General features: G+C 41.3%; 1 protein-coding gene across 2 annotated transcripts in view; it reads left to right on the forward strand.

The window, feature by feature from the left end:
- The first annotated feature begins 2,334 nt into the window (after positions 1 to 2,334).
- The window catches only part of LOC141083514 (carbohydrate sulfotransferase 1-like), a 48,304-nt gene continuing 35,668 nt past the window's right edge, over positions 2,335 to 14,970 (forward strand). Inside the window, exons 1-2 of one of the 2 annotated variants that reach the window (XM_073567824.1) lie at positions 2,335 to 2,603; positions 8,315 to 8,388. The gene's annotated coding sequence lies outside the window, so the exon portion shown is untranslated. The remainder of the gene's footprint in view (positions 2,604 to 8,314; positions 8,389 to 14,970) is intronic. The other variant, XM_073567825.1, reaches the window with a different exon arrangement.

The following is a 14,970-nucleotide window of genomic DNA, read 5'->3' on the forward strand; positions in this document are numbered from 1 at the left end:
GTACTGGTCACTACAACGGCAGTTTGCAATTTTCACTCGACAATATCTATTGCTGCATGTTTCTGGAAAATACCCATAGAGTCAAAATCGGCACTACACCTGCAGATAAGTACCCCAAGGGGTATAGCTTCCCAAATGGGGTCACTTGATGGGGGATTCTGCTTGTCGAGCAATTAGGGGCTCTGTATATGGAGTCCACAAACTGTTGTAGGAAAATCTGCGCTTCAGGAGGCAAATAGTGCTCTGTTCCTCCCGAGTTTCTCCGCATGGCTAAGTAGCACTGTACAGCCACATATGGGGTATTGCCACGTTCAGTAGAAATTGTGGGATAAATTGTAGTGTCATTTTTTACCCACTTTTTGTGCGAAAATGTAAAATCTGGTGCCAAAGCAAAATTTTGATGATAAAAATGTAGTTATTTTGTCTTCACTGCCCAATTGTATAAAATTCAGTGACACACCCGTGGTGTCAATATAATCATTGCACCCCTAAATGAATTCATTGAGAGGTGTAGTTTGTAAAATGGGGTCACTTATGGGGGGTTTTGCTGCTCTGGCACCTCATGGGCTCTCCCAGTGGGTCATGGCACCTGCAAGCCATAACAGTAAAATCTGGAGCTCCATCCCTCCCGATTACATGTAGGGTGTTTGCGCACTCAGGAAAAAATGGACCTCAGTTTGTTGTAAAAAAAAAAAATTCCTATTAGTTCTTAGAAAAATTAAAAACTTGCGGCTAAAATCACATTTTAGTGGTAAAAATGTAATTTATTCTTTCTTCACCACGCAGTGGTATAAAACTCTATGAGGCACATGTGGTGTCAATATGATCACTGCACCCATAGATTATTTCATTGGGGGTGTAGTTTGTAAAATTAGTTCACATATGGGGGGTTTCTTTAGTTCTGGCACCTCAGGGGCTCTACCAATGTGACATGGCACCCTCAAACCATTCCAGCAAAACCTGAACTCCAATATGGTGCCTCTGCCCTTCTAAGCTTTGATTTGTGCCCCAAAAGTAGCAATCCCCCACATATGAGGTATCGGCATACTCAGGAGAAATTTCACAGCAAATTGTATGGTGCAATTTCTCCTGTTACCCTTATGAAAATGCAATATTTTGTGCTGTAAACATATTTGTGGGGAAAATTTGATTTTTTTTATTTTTACGGCTCAAGTTTCTAAACTTCTGTGAAGCACCTGAGGGTTCAAAGTGTTCACCACACATCTAGATCAGTTCCCTTAGGGGTCTAGTTTCCAAAATGGGGTCACTTGTGGAGGATTTTCACTGTTTAGGCACATCAGGGGCTCTCCAAATACGACATGGCATCCGCCAATTGTTCCAGCAAATTTTGCATTCACAAAGTCAAACGGCGCTCCTTCCCTTCCGAGCTTTGATGTGCACCCAAACAGTGGTTTATCCCCACATATGGGGTATCTGCATACTCAGGAGAATTGCAAAACAAATCTTGCGGTCCATTTTTTCCTGTTACCCTTGTCAAGATTAAAAAAAATTTCGACGTGAAGTAATTTTTTGGGGGAAAAAATTTAAATGTTCATTTTTTTTCCACATTCCAAAAATTCCTGTGAAGCACCTGAAGGGATAATAAACTTCTTGAATGTGCTTTTGAGCACCTTAAGGGGTGCAGTTTTTAGAATGGTGTCACTTTTGGGTATTTTCTATCATATAGACCCCTCAAAGTGACTTCAAATGTGACGTGGTCCCTAAAAAAAAAAATGGTGTTGTAAAAATGAGAAATCGCTGGTCAACTTTTAACCATTATAACTTCCTAACAAAAAAAAATTTGGTTCCAACATTGTGCTGATGTAAAGTAGATATGTGGGAAATGTTACTTATTAAGTATTTTGTTTGACATGGCTCTGTGATTTAAGGGCACGAAAATTCAAAGTTGAAAAATGGCGAAATTTTCCCAATTTTTGCCAATTTTCCATTTTTTTCACAAGTAAACGCAAGACATATCGAAGAAATGCTACCACTATTATGAAGTAAAATATGTCATAAAAAAACATTGTCAGAATAACCGGGATCCATGGAAGCGTTCCAGAGTTATTACCTTATAAAGGGACAGTAGTCAGAATTGTAAAAATTGTCCCGGTCATTAACGTGCAAACCACCCTTGGGGGTAAAGGGGTTAAAAAAATTTTTATTGCACTCATCATATTTTATAATTCTCCTATTGTTTATTCCCCTGACTAACTGTATCACACGCCGCCTTGCAGCATCTATCTCATGCAGCGGCAGATTTTAATCGAGATCCAGAATTCCAGACGTTTCATACACGGCAGCCTCCACTCCATTATCCACCCTCCTCTCACACTGAGCTGACATCTCCTGTGCTCCAAGCCGGGAGAGATGCTGATCATTCGCAGGAGTAGGGTCTATTTCAATGTTCTCTCTCCTCCTATATATTTATTTATTTATTTTTTTATTACATCAAGTGTGACAATCTGGGATTGGCCGGCGACCAGCGCTTCCTGGAACCGAGCACTATTTAAATAACAGTGATTTCACAGAAGCGAAGATGCTGCGCTGCAAGCAAGGCGTCCACAGGCTGATCCCAGGGATCCTCAATCGCTGGATGCAAGGTAAGCAGTCAGTCGTTATCTGTATCCAAGCCGTCATATACCGGGATCATCTCTATATGTGATACGTTCTATCCGTATAATGCCATGCAAGATAGTAATATAGTCACAGTACGGACAGAAATGCAATATCTCTATCTAATATATTCCGCAGGACGGCACACAGGGGTTCACAAACTAATTTCTAGATCTCATTCGTACACCTTACGGTGCTGGAAACTGGATAAAGCCTACAAAGGCATGAAGAGAACATGCAAAGTCCATAAAGATGGCTTTTTTTTGTTTTGGGGGTTGTCTTTTTGATAGTAATATATATATATACTGTATATATTATAAGAATTATTTTATTATTTTTTAATTTTTAATTTTTTTTTTTTTGGCCATGGGTTGTATATCCATAGAGATGTTAGACTGTGTCGGTTTCAATCTCCACATCCTTGTGCTGCAATATAACTATGCTAACTACTGATATGTAGATCTAGTTTTAATGTCATTTACCATAATATTCATGATTATAGAGATTTAATATCACATAGGGATTTATATTATATTGGCATTATTATTAGTAGTAGTGAAACTATTTTTGGTATTATTATTGGTCCAATTATTATTGGTTACATTATATTGGTATTATTACTAATGTATTATTAATTCATTATCAATTAATTATTAATCTTTTTACCCTGCATATAGTATATCTATATACTATTTTATATCCATTTAATGGTTGCATTTGAACCCAGTACCCCAGCACTGAGCCACTGTACTGCCCATATTATAATCTCTCTCTCTCTATATATATATATACACACACTATATAATATGGGCAGCACGGTGGCTCAGTGCTGGGGTACTGAGTTCAAATCCCACCAAGGAGAATATCTGCAGGGAGTTTATATGTCACATGTAAAGCACCATGGAATAAATGGCACTATAATAATAAACAATAGTAATAATGTTATAAGTTCTCCCCATGTTTCTTGGGTTTCCTCCAGGTTCTCCAGTTTCCTCCCACACTCCATAGACATAGTGATAGGGAATATAGATTGTGAGCCCTATTGGGGACAGTGATGATAATGTATGTAAAGTGCTGAGAATAAGATAGTGCTATATAAGCGATGCTTAATAAAGAAATAATATATATACTGTATATATATATATATATATAGTACTAAAGCCAGGTAGGACAGGGTTAAGACCTAGCTCTGCAGAATTTCATGCACCTGCCTAGCTATTTACTAGAACCAGAGCCTGTGATCACTAGGTGTGTTAGTCTGCTGAATGAAACAGAGTCGAGTTCTGAGCTGTAGCTGAAAGAGTGGCGAGCTGAGGTCTCTCTCTGAATGGAGACTGCATTGATCAGCTAGGAAAGCTGAGCAGTCTGTGTGTTAGAGCTGCAGACTAAGGTGTGGAAGCTGCAGCCTATTCAGTGTGAACCGTGCCTGAAGTTGAACACTTATGTTCGGCGCTAGAAGCTGCTGGAGCTCGTGCTAAGGGAATATCGAGACTAGACTGGACCTTTTCTGTGTATAAAGTCTAGGAGAAAGGGCTATAATATGTGCCTGTAAAGTGAGCGGTTTAGTTTCCCCCAGAACAGGCTGCTTTTAGTTTTGAATCCCTAGGAGTTTTATGAAAGTGCTAAAACTGCACCTGTTTGCCTGTGTGAACGCTACCTAATGCCTACCTGAAAAGCGTGAATCCCTACTATATATTCTTTATTTTTGAGTGTTCAGAAAGACATTATTCTTTCACTATAACCGCAGTAAAGAGTATCAACATTCATTTGTTCGAAGAAAAAACAACGAGGGATAAACTTGAAAGAGGAGGAGCTGGGGAGAAGGAAGAAGGAAGGAAAGGAATGGAAATAGGAAATAGTTTTTTATTTGCTTTGCATGAATGGTTTTAAAACAATAATTTCAGCCCCATCCACCTCGCCCCCATACCCACACCAAATCTAGTGCACCTGCGGAAGCCATGTCTGCTCCATGCGGAAGTCAACAGGACAGGTGATTAGAAGAGAAGAGTGCGTCATCAATATTTCACTGTTGACACGTTCTTCTAATCATCTGATCGGCGCAGTAGTCCTTTCCACTTCTGGACACAGCAGACATCGCTTCTGGAGTGGCCCGCACTGGATCTATGGGGCGCTCGAAGGTGAGTATGCCTCAACTTATTGTCGTAAAATGATCATTGACTAAAAAAATATATATATATGTTTGGGTGTTGGACAAATCCTTTAAGAAAAGTGTTATCACTATATATATCTATACGGATATATATCTTTATATATGGATACAGTATATATACTGGATGTATATCCATATAGATATATATAAATCAGGATTTTTTAATACATATTTATATAGATATATATATATATTATTATCAACCTGTATCTAGTTATTAATCTGAATATATATATATATATATATATATATACTGTATGTGTGTGTGTGTGTGTGTGTGGGTGTATATAAAAGTATTCCTAGATATGGTTAATTATTATGAGAATGATGCATATGAATGTGATAATATAAATCAAATCTAGAAATAAATTAAAAGAAAATAGATAAATTATTTTGATTATAATAATAAATAATACGTAATCATAAAACAGATCATTATATGGTAAAGAAATGAAATACACTATTATTATTATTATTGTGATACTTGCACGATCTCCATTAGAAAGCTGATAATAATAGTCGTAATATTAATAATCCATTTCCTCTCAGTATTATCTTTACATAATATTCTATTTCTCAGGCTTTCATCCTGTCTTCCATTTTGTTTATTAGCTCATTTAGCTGCGCAATTTCCTAAAGCGTAGAATTGCCAGGAGTCTCCGCGCTGACAGTTCTGGAGAGTTCTTGAGATCCAGCCAAGAAAATCTTTTGCATAAATTCACACAAGTGAATCTGCTCGGTGTGGACCTTTGTAGTTGCTGCAGGCACAAGTGATAGTCGCAGTTAAAGATTTACTATTTATTCTCGCTGCGTTCGGGCATAGCGAGAGCTTGCAGATGGAATGAGATAAATTCCTATCTAGAGTCTATATAGAATGTATTAATTATGATCCTTTATATTCAAATTTAATTTGAGACACACTTCCAAACTGCCATCCAAATCAGGGGTAGCGGCGTTCTCACCTGGGCCCTGGTGCCTGTGGGGACCCAAAATCTAGATCCTGCAGGAGCTTCAAGTTTGAACTTGATTTCAGGGATGAACAGACATTTTTTCAGTAGACTTTTAACTATTATCACGTTGCCGTAGATAGTCATGGCGGCATATATCTCCATAACTCCTAAGGCTACCACTTCTCTCCAGTGACAATATTGGGATATTGGCCATCGGAGATGTTCCTTACATTTGTCATAAGTAGTCCAGTCCAGAGGATGATGAAGGTGGGCAGACATAGTGACATTGCCAAGGTCTGTCCTACTCCAGTGGCGCCATGGAGAATGGTGACCAGTATCGGACTGGGGTATAAAGGGCCCACCAGTAACATTGACCTACTGTTCGGCAACATGCAAATATTACATTACCCTTTTTCACAATTGTACCTCTGCTTCTATATAATAATAACCTGAGCAGATTGTTAAATGAAGGATGAGATGATGCTTCTGTCGCCACACAGAGAATCAAGTGTATTGTGCCATCAATTGCTCATGTTGGGGAGTAAGTGGCTACCGGAGGTTTCTCCTGTGGGCCAGTCCGAGCCTGCACAGCGGCTTACCAGAGGATTCCCCTGTTCTCTTGTGAGCCAGTCCGAGCCTGGTGGAGACTAAGTGATCTGACCTGTAGGCGCTGGTTAAAAATTGCTATTTATTGGGGATGGAGAATATTTATGAAAATAGCCATGTCAAGAAAGCTGATAGGTCCCCTTTAAATACTTGTATAAATGTTCATATCTTTCTTCAGTTGACTCCTATTTTCCAAAAATGTAGTCTAGGTTGATAGTTTTCACTCTAAAACCAACCTGAGTGAAGGATTTCAGAGTAAATCATCAAAATGGTATTCAGCACAGCAGGTCATCCAAGAGGTATAGAGATCCAAAGAACCAGAGCATCTTTGCAAAACCACAACCAGGAACACTTTACAGGATAGTTGCCAGATAATGGCTCCATCATGAGAGACACAGATTTGACAATCTACAGGATGCCATCTTAGGGGACCATGGCCCCGGCTGAAAGAATACAGATCTGCTCCATTGATCATTACTGAACCATGGATATATTTGAGGTAGTCAGGAATTTGACCCAATGGTCATCTGAGCACCATGGATACGTTTGGGAAAGCCAGGCATGAGCCCCACCGGTCACCTGGCTCCACACAGATGTTCAGAGAAGCCAGGTTGTGACCCTCCGGTCACCTGGCCTTGTACCTAAATGGAATGTCATCTTCCTAAGCTTGTCATTACCTCTTCTCTGTGCGTGTCAAAGGTGACGGTAGTCAACCCTGGAAGATCTAACGTCACATCTGCTCTTATCCCAGCGAGTCAGCAGAAGAGTGAGACTCTGCAATTTTGCACCATCTTGGGTATTTTTCTGGAACTGTTCTATGTGTTATTTGCCTGTTTTGTGGTTTAGTAAAGTATTGCCACACTGTTTTACCCTCACCCTGTGTTGTCTAAGTAGCATTATGCCCACGGTACAAGGAGAGCGGGCGTTCGGTGGGATGAGTCCTGTTTCATGCGGTTTCGGGCTAGCGGACTAGAGAACCCGCTGATCCCCCCTCCCCCGTGTCTCCACACCATCCTTTTTGCATTTTAGACTATACATAAAGTTTTCTGCATGAACATATAAGAAAAACAGCGCATCAGGGACTATTCAATTGTAAAGAATTTTATTAGCACATAGATTGCAAAAATCACAATATAACACATAAAAACAATTAAAAGGCAGGTGGGTCAATTTTCTCAAGCCTAGAAAATGTGTGACACCACAGCCTGACAGGAAACACTATTGGTATTGGCAATAAACAACAAGTAATGTTTTAGACAGCAAAGAAAAAATCCTAGTCCCCACAATTTGAGAGCAATACTAATCAAGGGCTAAAGTGCATAGTGAATACTCTCCTTGTAAACAGGAGATCAAAGCATGCTGTCAGAGTAACATATTACATAAGATTATACTGCAAGATCTAAATCATGGTTTATCTGTACTACAGTGATGGTGCCAATTCCCCTACGCGCGTTTCAGCAGCGTGCCTTCGTCAGGAATGGTGGCATCATGGCCTTCACATGCTCATTAAAAGTGTGCCCCAACCAATAGCTGTAGTATCCCAGTATGTGTCATAAGGATGCGATTGATTGCCGTAAATCACCACCAGTAGGGCGGTGTGTCACGCTGACGCTGTATGATTGGCGCTTGGAGGGTCGACGTCATCCAGCTACCAGCACAGCGGAGGGCGAGTTCCTCCTAGTATTAGAGAAAAATCCTGGGAGACTATTAAAAGTAAGGCCAAGTGTACACCACCCCCCTCCCCATATATATGAACGGTATCAGTCATACCAGCTCAATCCCACATTTGAAAACCATTTTGAAGCTTATATATAGAAATGGACTTGTCACCAGATCAAAAGTGTCCAGTTTTTGCTCTTTTTTTATTTCCTCTGTTCCCCTAAACATTAAGTTTTTTGTCTTTTTAAAATCAACAAATGGTTGCAGAGATATGAGCCTTTCAATTAAGCTCTCATTTTTATGGTCTTTACAGGAGGCGTGGCTCATATGGGAATAATGCAGCCTAAAGACACACCCCTGAGGATCCTGTAATACCCCAAAAATAAAGTAAGAGCTAAAACTTTGACTTGCTGACAGATCCTCTTTACGTACTGTAACTTTGCAAATATATCTCCTTATTAATGTTGTACTTATTCAAAATTATAGCCTGCATTATGCAGCAGAGCAGTATTCAAAATTCTGCTGGCTTAAGTTAAAGGTGCTGTCCCGTAAACAACGTATGTCACTTAGCCACTGGAAAGACGATAAATGTGTGGTCTCTGGGGGTTTTATTGACCTGGTCATGAGAACGGGAGTCAAAAAGTCCTCATAGTAAACGAAGAAGTAGTGAGCATGTGCGACCACTGCTCCATTCACTATCTGTGGTCGCACAAGCTCTGTAGTACCACTACATTCACAAAGGGAAAATTGGGATGGATTTTCAGAAACCATAGCACAAGTGATCATACATTTATGATAAATGTTTCCATTCTACTGTATCATAGGAGCTCAGCTAAACAGCCTAGGATATGTCTGTGTTCAATCACAACCAGCAGAATTATGAATGCAGCTCTGGAATATAATACAAACTATAGCCCATGACATGCTTTTGACAAAATGGAGATACTGATGCCTTTTAAAATTCCTGACTTGAGTCACTGCTCAATAGAACAAGTGATATGCAAAACTAATAAGTAATTGGGTCACCTAAAGGTGAGAATCATTATTTCAATTTTTCAGAAAATCAGTTCATATCCAGTCTCTATTATCCTTTCCACCTTGTAAGAAATGTAGTATCCTTGACATTAATTTATTATAGCCATTAATTGTGTCTATAAAGAACCACTAATGGTTAATTAAAGCCTAAAAACTGCTTTGGTAAATTAGTGAAATTGCTGATTCGGACCAATGGGTCCCCCCAAATTTACCTAATTAACATCTCAGGTCTTACGTCAGGTATTTGGTCGATCATAATTTAATATAATGTATTCCACATCCTGATTGCACTTTACAGGAAATATCAACCAAAGACAGCCCCCGTCCATATGATTTAGATTGGCATATGACCTCATAGAGAGGGGTCCACTACTCAGGACCCCATCTATAGAACCAAAGGGGTGAGCTGCTATCAAACAGCATCTCTAGCTCAAAGGGATAAGATTTCTCCTTCAAGGGTTTATCCAGGCTTGGGATTCAAGTATGCAATCACTATGCGTCTACAGGCTTGTGAATCCTAACAGTGCACAGTGTACGCGCCGGCAGAAATCTCTGATGCCAGTGCCAAGAGTGGGCGCATGCTTGACTGCAAGTATGCAATTTGCAGACATGCGGTCACATGCCGACTAGACGTGTGTGGCTTCGCTCGATGAGAGTGAAGTGAACGAGGCTGGACAGGTCTAGTCAGAATGTGACTGGAAGTATGCAAATTGTACACTTGCCGTTACATGACCGTAAACTCCCGACGCCGGAGAATCCTCACTGTGAGGATTCACACGCCTGCCGTCACACATAGAGTGACTGCAGGCTTTAGCCCCAAGCCTGGACTACCACTTTAAGGAGACTACGAGGCAAGTGTAGAGAGACTTATAGGCCATGCAATTCTCCCATGGAAAAAGGTATGCCAACGCCTCTTCACAAAGGAAGAGAAGCAGAGTCGTTAGGGCCAACTTTTGGAAGTAGCAATCCTAGAAGTCAATATTGATCCTTTAGAAATCTACTTTAAAAAGAAAATACCTCCATTTGCAGAAAGGTGTTTCGTAGGGTCTTCTTTGTCAGTGCAACGTAGGAGATTGGTTGGCTGTGATGGAGCATCTAAGGGATAAAGTTTCACTGAAAGGGATTATCTGGTGAAAGCAAGTTATCACTTTCTGATCAGCAGTCCCAGTGGTCCGACCTCTACTGATCACCTTGGATAGGTGATAATTTTATTTTCACTGGACAATTGATTTAACGTGAACACAAAGCTGCTGTAAGGAGACTTAAAGGCCATTCAATGCTTCCTGGAAAAAAGGTATGCTAACTCATCTCCTTACTTGCAACGACAAGAGGCAAGAAAAATGAAACAGCAGTCTGAAAATGAAAGGGGTTGTCCGGGCTTTTCACATAATCTCAGTACATATCTGGGCTGCAGAATTATCACAATAAGTAATTTACTTTCTGTCACTAGTTTGCACGGTTTTCTAGATATTCTGAACAGAACATCCAAGGGGGGGGTGTTATGACATTGAAATGAGAACTAGTCGTAACCTCCTACTCTACTCCAAACATGCCCTCTATAGCAACAATCCCACCCTCCATAGCTACAGGCCCTCCCCGTCCACATGAAGCAGCCCTCATCACACAGTAACGAATTCTTCCCCTCCAGCAGCCTCAGTGCAGAGAGCTGCTCCTCCCCCAGACACACCCTGAACAGTTATCTATGGAAAGTAAAACTAGTGAGGAGGGAAAATCGTCCTGTATTCTGGGCCATTCCATGATTACAATACATAACTCATTATCAGTAATTCCTTCCCTCACTGTCCCAGGCTGCTGGCAGCAGTGAGAACAGACTGTGTGATGGCCAGTGATGGGGGTCTGCAGCTTCTAATCTGCACAGGGGATGGCAGTCACTGATGTAATCTGTTGTGTGACAAAGCCTCTGCTGTGTGAATGAGACAGCTCTGTGTCACTGATGTCTTCACACAGAGGCAGATTTGGTGCAGTGTATGTGCGAAGCTCCACCAAACTCCCAGCAAGCTCCAGTGACCAGCACCACCCACTGCCCACTCATTGGCTGGCAGTAAACTGCACCAGCTCTCATCTTTATCATCATTCCAGCATTGGAAAGAACACAGCAGTGATCCTGTATTTGTGAAAGCAGCACATTACATACATACATAGACCCCCCAACACTTCACACTGTTACAGCTGCTGATTGGACAGGCTGCTCCCATCAGTATTTGTGTCATTAGAGACACAGTGCTCACACATACACTGCACCAAATCTGCTGCGTGTTGTGATGACCCCAGAAGGTCTGAAGAGCAAATTCCTTAATTGATGTAAAAAGACATTTTCAGTTAGCCATTAAAAGGTATCAACCACTGAGAACTCTCAATTCTAAATATTCTTCTATCTACTGGCTAACACGGTACAAAGATATATATCTTTCCTGTATCTTTATAAGGAATTTTTACCAGAAAACCTATGGTTACTCAATTTAAAGCGTACACAAAATAGGAATGAGGATGATTAGTAAAAATTGGCAATAAACCAATTTTACGTGAAATGCGGTGCATAAAATAAAAAGTACAATAAATGTTAATATATGCCCTGCCAATGATATAGGATGCAAATAAATGGGAAAAACATGTTTACTCACAAAGAGATTATTTGGGCCCCAAGGGCACTGTGTAATGTTTCATCTCTACTGTGTGGGCACTGTTTGGAATTTAACCTCTTCCAGACATAGGATGTACCAGTATGTCCTGTGTCTGTTGCCGGTGTATGGAGCTGCACCCGCTACTTACATGCCGTGTTATACATGTAAGTCACCTCCCAGGCGGGAGGTGTTGGCACTTGTTTTCCGTGGTATTATCGTGCAGTGTTGTGACACATGACGCTGGCGCCCAATCAGCGCCGGCGTCACTGTCCCCGCCTTCGGACAAATCGAACATGAAGAGCAAGTCCGGGCTACGGTCGATCTCGGACTTCCTCTTCCTGTTCAATTCGACAGGAGGCGGAGACAGTGACACCAGTGCTGATTGGGCGCCAGTGTCACGTGTCACAACAACGCGATAACCCCAGGGAAAGCAAGTGCCGACACCATGGGAACAGCACCGGTATGGGAAATGAGTATAAGCTTTATTTTTTTAAGGGCCAAGTTAGCGGTATGAGAAGTTGGACAACTTCTTTAACCTTTTAGATTGGTTGACAGCGTTGGAAATGTTCAACAATAAAATGAATCATCAAAAATGCAAACTGCCGACTAATTTTGGACCGGTTTGATTTCACACTGTTTGCAGATTATTTTGTAATTATGTTTTTTTCAGTTGAAAATACATACATCTCAGTATAAAAAAGGGTTCTTTAAGATTCCAGAGTAGTATATGGGATATGAAAATATCATGGGTTTGTGCCACCATACATGATGCATGGTGCCCTAATGGGATCCTCCGACATGCATGCTTTATCCTATAGATACTGTATAGGAAAGACAAGGTCAAGTTGCAAAGACTGCCGTGACTGTAGTCACATTTATTTATGGTGAAAATAGTAGAATTATCACCTTTCGACTCATAAAAACATTACCTTGAAACCCTAAACTGAGAACGTAAACAAGATAAAACCTTTTATTGTTTTGTAGGGTATTTCTCTATGATTATCTTTATAAGGAATGTTGTAATACTAGACATACTATGGCTTCAAAATATAATAGTGTGTAAAACGAGGAAGTGGAAGATCAGAACAAATTGGCAATAAACCAGCTTTGACATCAACACTAGCACATAAAGTATGTCAGGAGGTACCATAAATGTAGTGTATGTGTCACGAACACCACTCGCTCACGACACACATGCCTCGGATGCAATTGTAAAGGGGGACCCTGATTCCCACTCACTTGTCCATTTACCTATCGTGATAGGTCAACAATGAGCTAAATGCACCCTACAGATGGTCCCCACATCAACGCCCCACTTTACACAACCACCACTCGTCGTTTTACCACTGGTACACATGCTCCATCAGCTTTCCCAAGCTCTTGAAAGGTAAGACTCAGACTACAAGGAACAACTACCAAGCTTTCGTCTCTACTTGAGATTGTAGGCAAGTTAGATCAACAAGGGACAAATTTATAATATTTTAGATTTAATATACAAAAAGAAGTACAGTACTTAAAAAAGGTGAAATATGAAAAAGTCGTACATAAAACAAACAGTTAAATAAAAAAGGAAAATTAAAGAAAACATACGCCATTGCATCGTGAGCTTTCTTGGAGGACAAGACGCCATAGAAAATGTTGGGGTACAGAATGACCATACGTGTGTAGGTCTTCCAGATCTGACCCTGATATTCGACAGATGAGATTTTGGAAAGGATCTCACCACACCCCATCACTCTTCCTTTTGCTGAGGTAAGAAAGGGACAGCCAATTAGATTCCATCTTTATCTAGTCTTAGCCCTCATTTCTGCTGTAGGTCATATTTTCCCCCAGGATCTTCTTGGAGAAACAATATGGAGATTTCTTTGAGAAGACGCCACAAAAAATGTTGTGGTACCAAATGACCATATGCATGTGGTTCTTCCAGATCTAACCCTGATATTCGGTAGATGAGATGTTGTAAAGGGTCTCACGAGACCCCTCAATCCTTCTTATGCTGAAGTAAGAGAGGGACAGCAGATTATATTTGATTTTTACCTAGTTTTAGACCTCACTTCTGCTGTAGGTAATATTTTCCCCCCAGGATCTTCTTGGAGAAACAATATGGAGATTTCTTTGAGGAGAAGATGCCACAAAAAAATGTTGGGGTACAGAATGACCATATGCGTGTGGTTCTTCCAGATATTCAGCAGATGAGATGTTGGAAAGGGTCTCACCTGACCCCTCACTCTTCCTTTTGCTGAGGTAAGAGAGGGACAGCTGATTAGATTCGATTTTTATCTAGTTTTAGACCTCACTTCTGCTGTAAGTCAAATTTCCCCCCAGGATCTTCTTGGAGAAACAATATGGAGATTTCTTTGAGGAGAAGATGTCACAAAAAATGTTGTGGTACAGAATGACTGTGGCGCCCCTGAGGCTTCAGTCGCCACAGAGGTACTGCACATTCTCCTAAGGTGTAGTGCCCCACCATCCAGGTAAGGTGGGAACTCCTGACCACACTCCACACCTGCACCCCACACACAGGATAGTTCAGCAGGGACCCATCCATGCTTTATGCTGGAAAGGTCATAGGGTGCCTTTTGTGGTCCCTGGCTTCGTAACACAAGAGGTGCTGGGGAGGCAGGTGGAGTTAGCTGTAAAAGAGAGGGAAGGTGTAGGATTTCAGGTCAGTCTGGGGTGAGTCCCAGAGAAGAAGGGCAGTCAGACGAGGGTCTGAGAGAGAGAGAGCAGGCTGACAGCAGGTCAGCCTGAGAGGAGCTCAAGGCGGAGGAAGGCAGTCAGTCAGGAGAGGCTGAGGACTGGTCTTAGTGGAATGAGCTCCCTAGGAGAGGAAGAGAAGGAGAAAGAGATGTAGATTGAAGACTACAGATTCCATAAGAGAGATAGAACAGATCGGAACGAAGGAGACTAGAAGGACAGTGGGAAGCTGGTTGAGAAAGAGAGATAACCCTTCCAGTCCAGAGAGCGCAAAGGCCGGGGCCCGATCCCCGAGTTTGATTGGATCTTTATGTCCGGCAACAGACACCAGAGGAGTAGTGAGCCGCTAACGCCTTGCTCCCATCATAGACTTGGGACACAACAGCAACTGAATAGAGAGCCGGGACGCAGTGAGGAGTCCCCGAAGCAGGCTACAGCTGTCTGTCATACAAGTAAAGACTAGGAACACCTAGAGAGAGGCATTCCAGGGTAACTAAGTACTGGAGTGCTTCGCACCTAAAGACGCATTGGAGGAGTCGTTCAGTAAGGTACATGTTGGCGGAGTGTGGAAGGGAGAATCCTATCCTGCCTGGAG

This window comes from Dendrobates tinctorius, unplaced genomic scaffold (assembly GCF_039654945.1).
Source record: "Dendrobates tinctorius isolate UK_male_01 unplaced genomic scaffold, ASM3965494v1 ptg000020l, whole genome shotgun sequence".
Classification (NCBI taxonomy): Eukaryota; Metazoa; Chordata; class Amphibia; order Anura; family Dendrobatidae; genus Dendrobates; species Dendrobates tinctorius.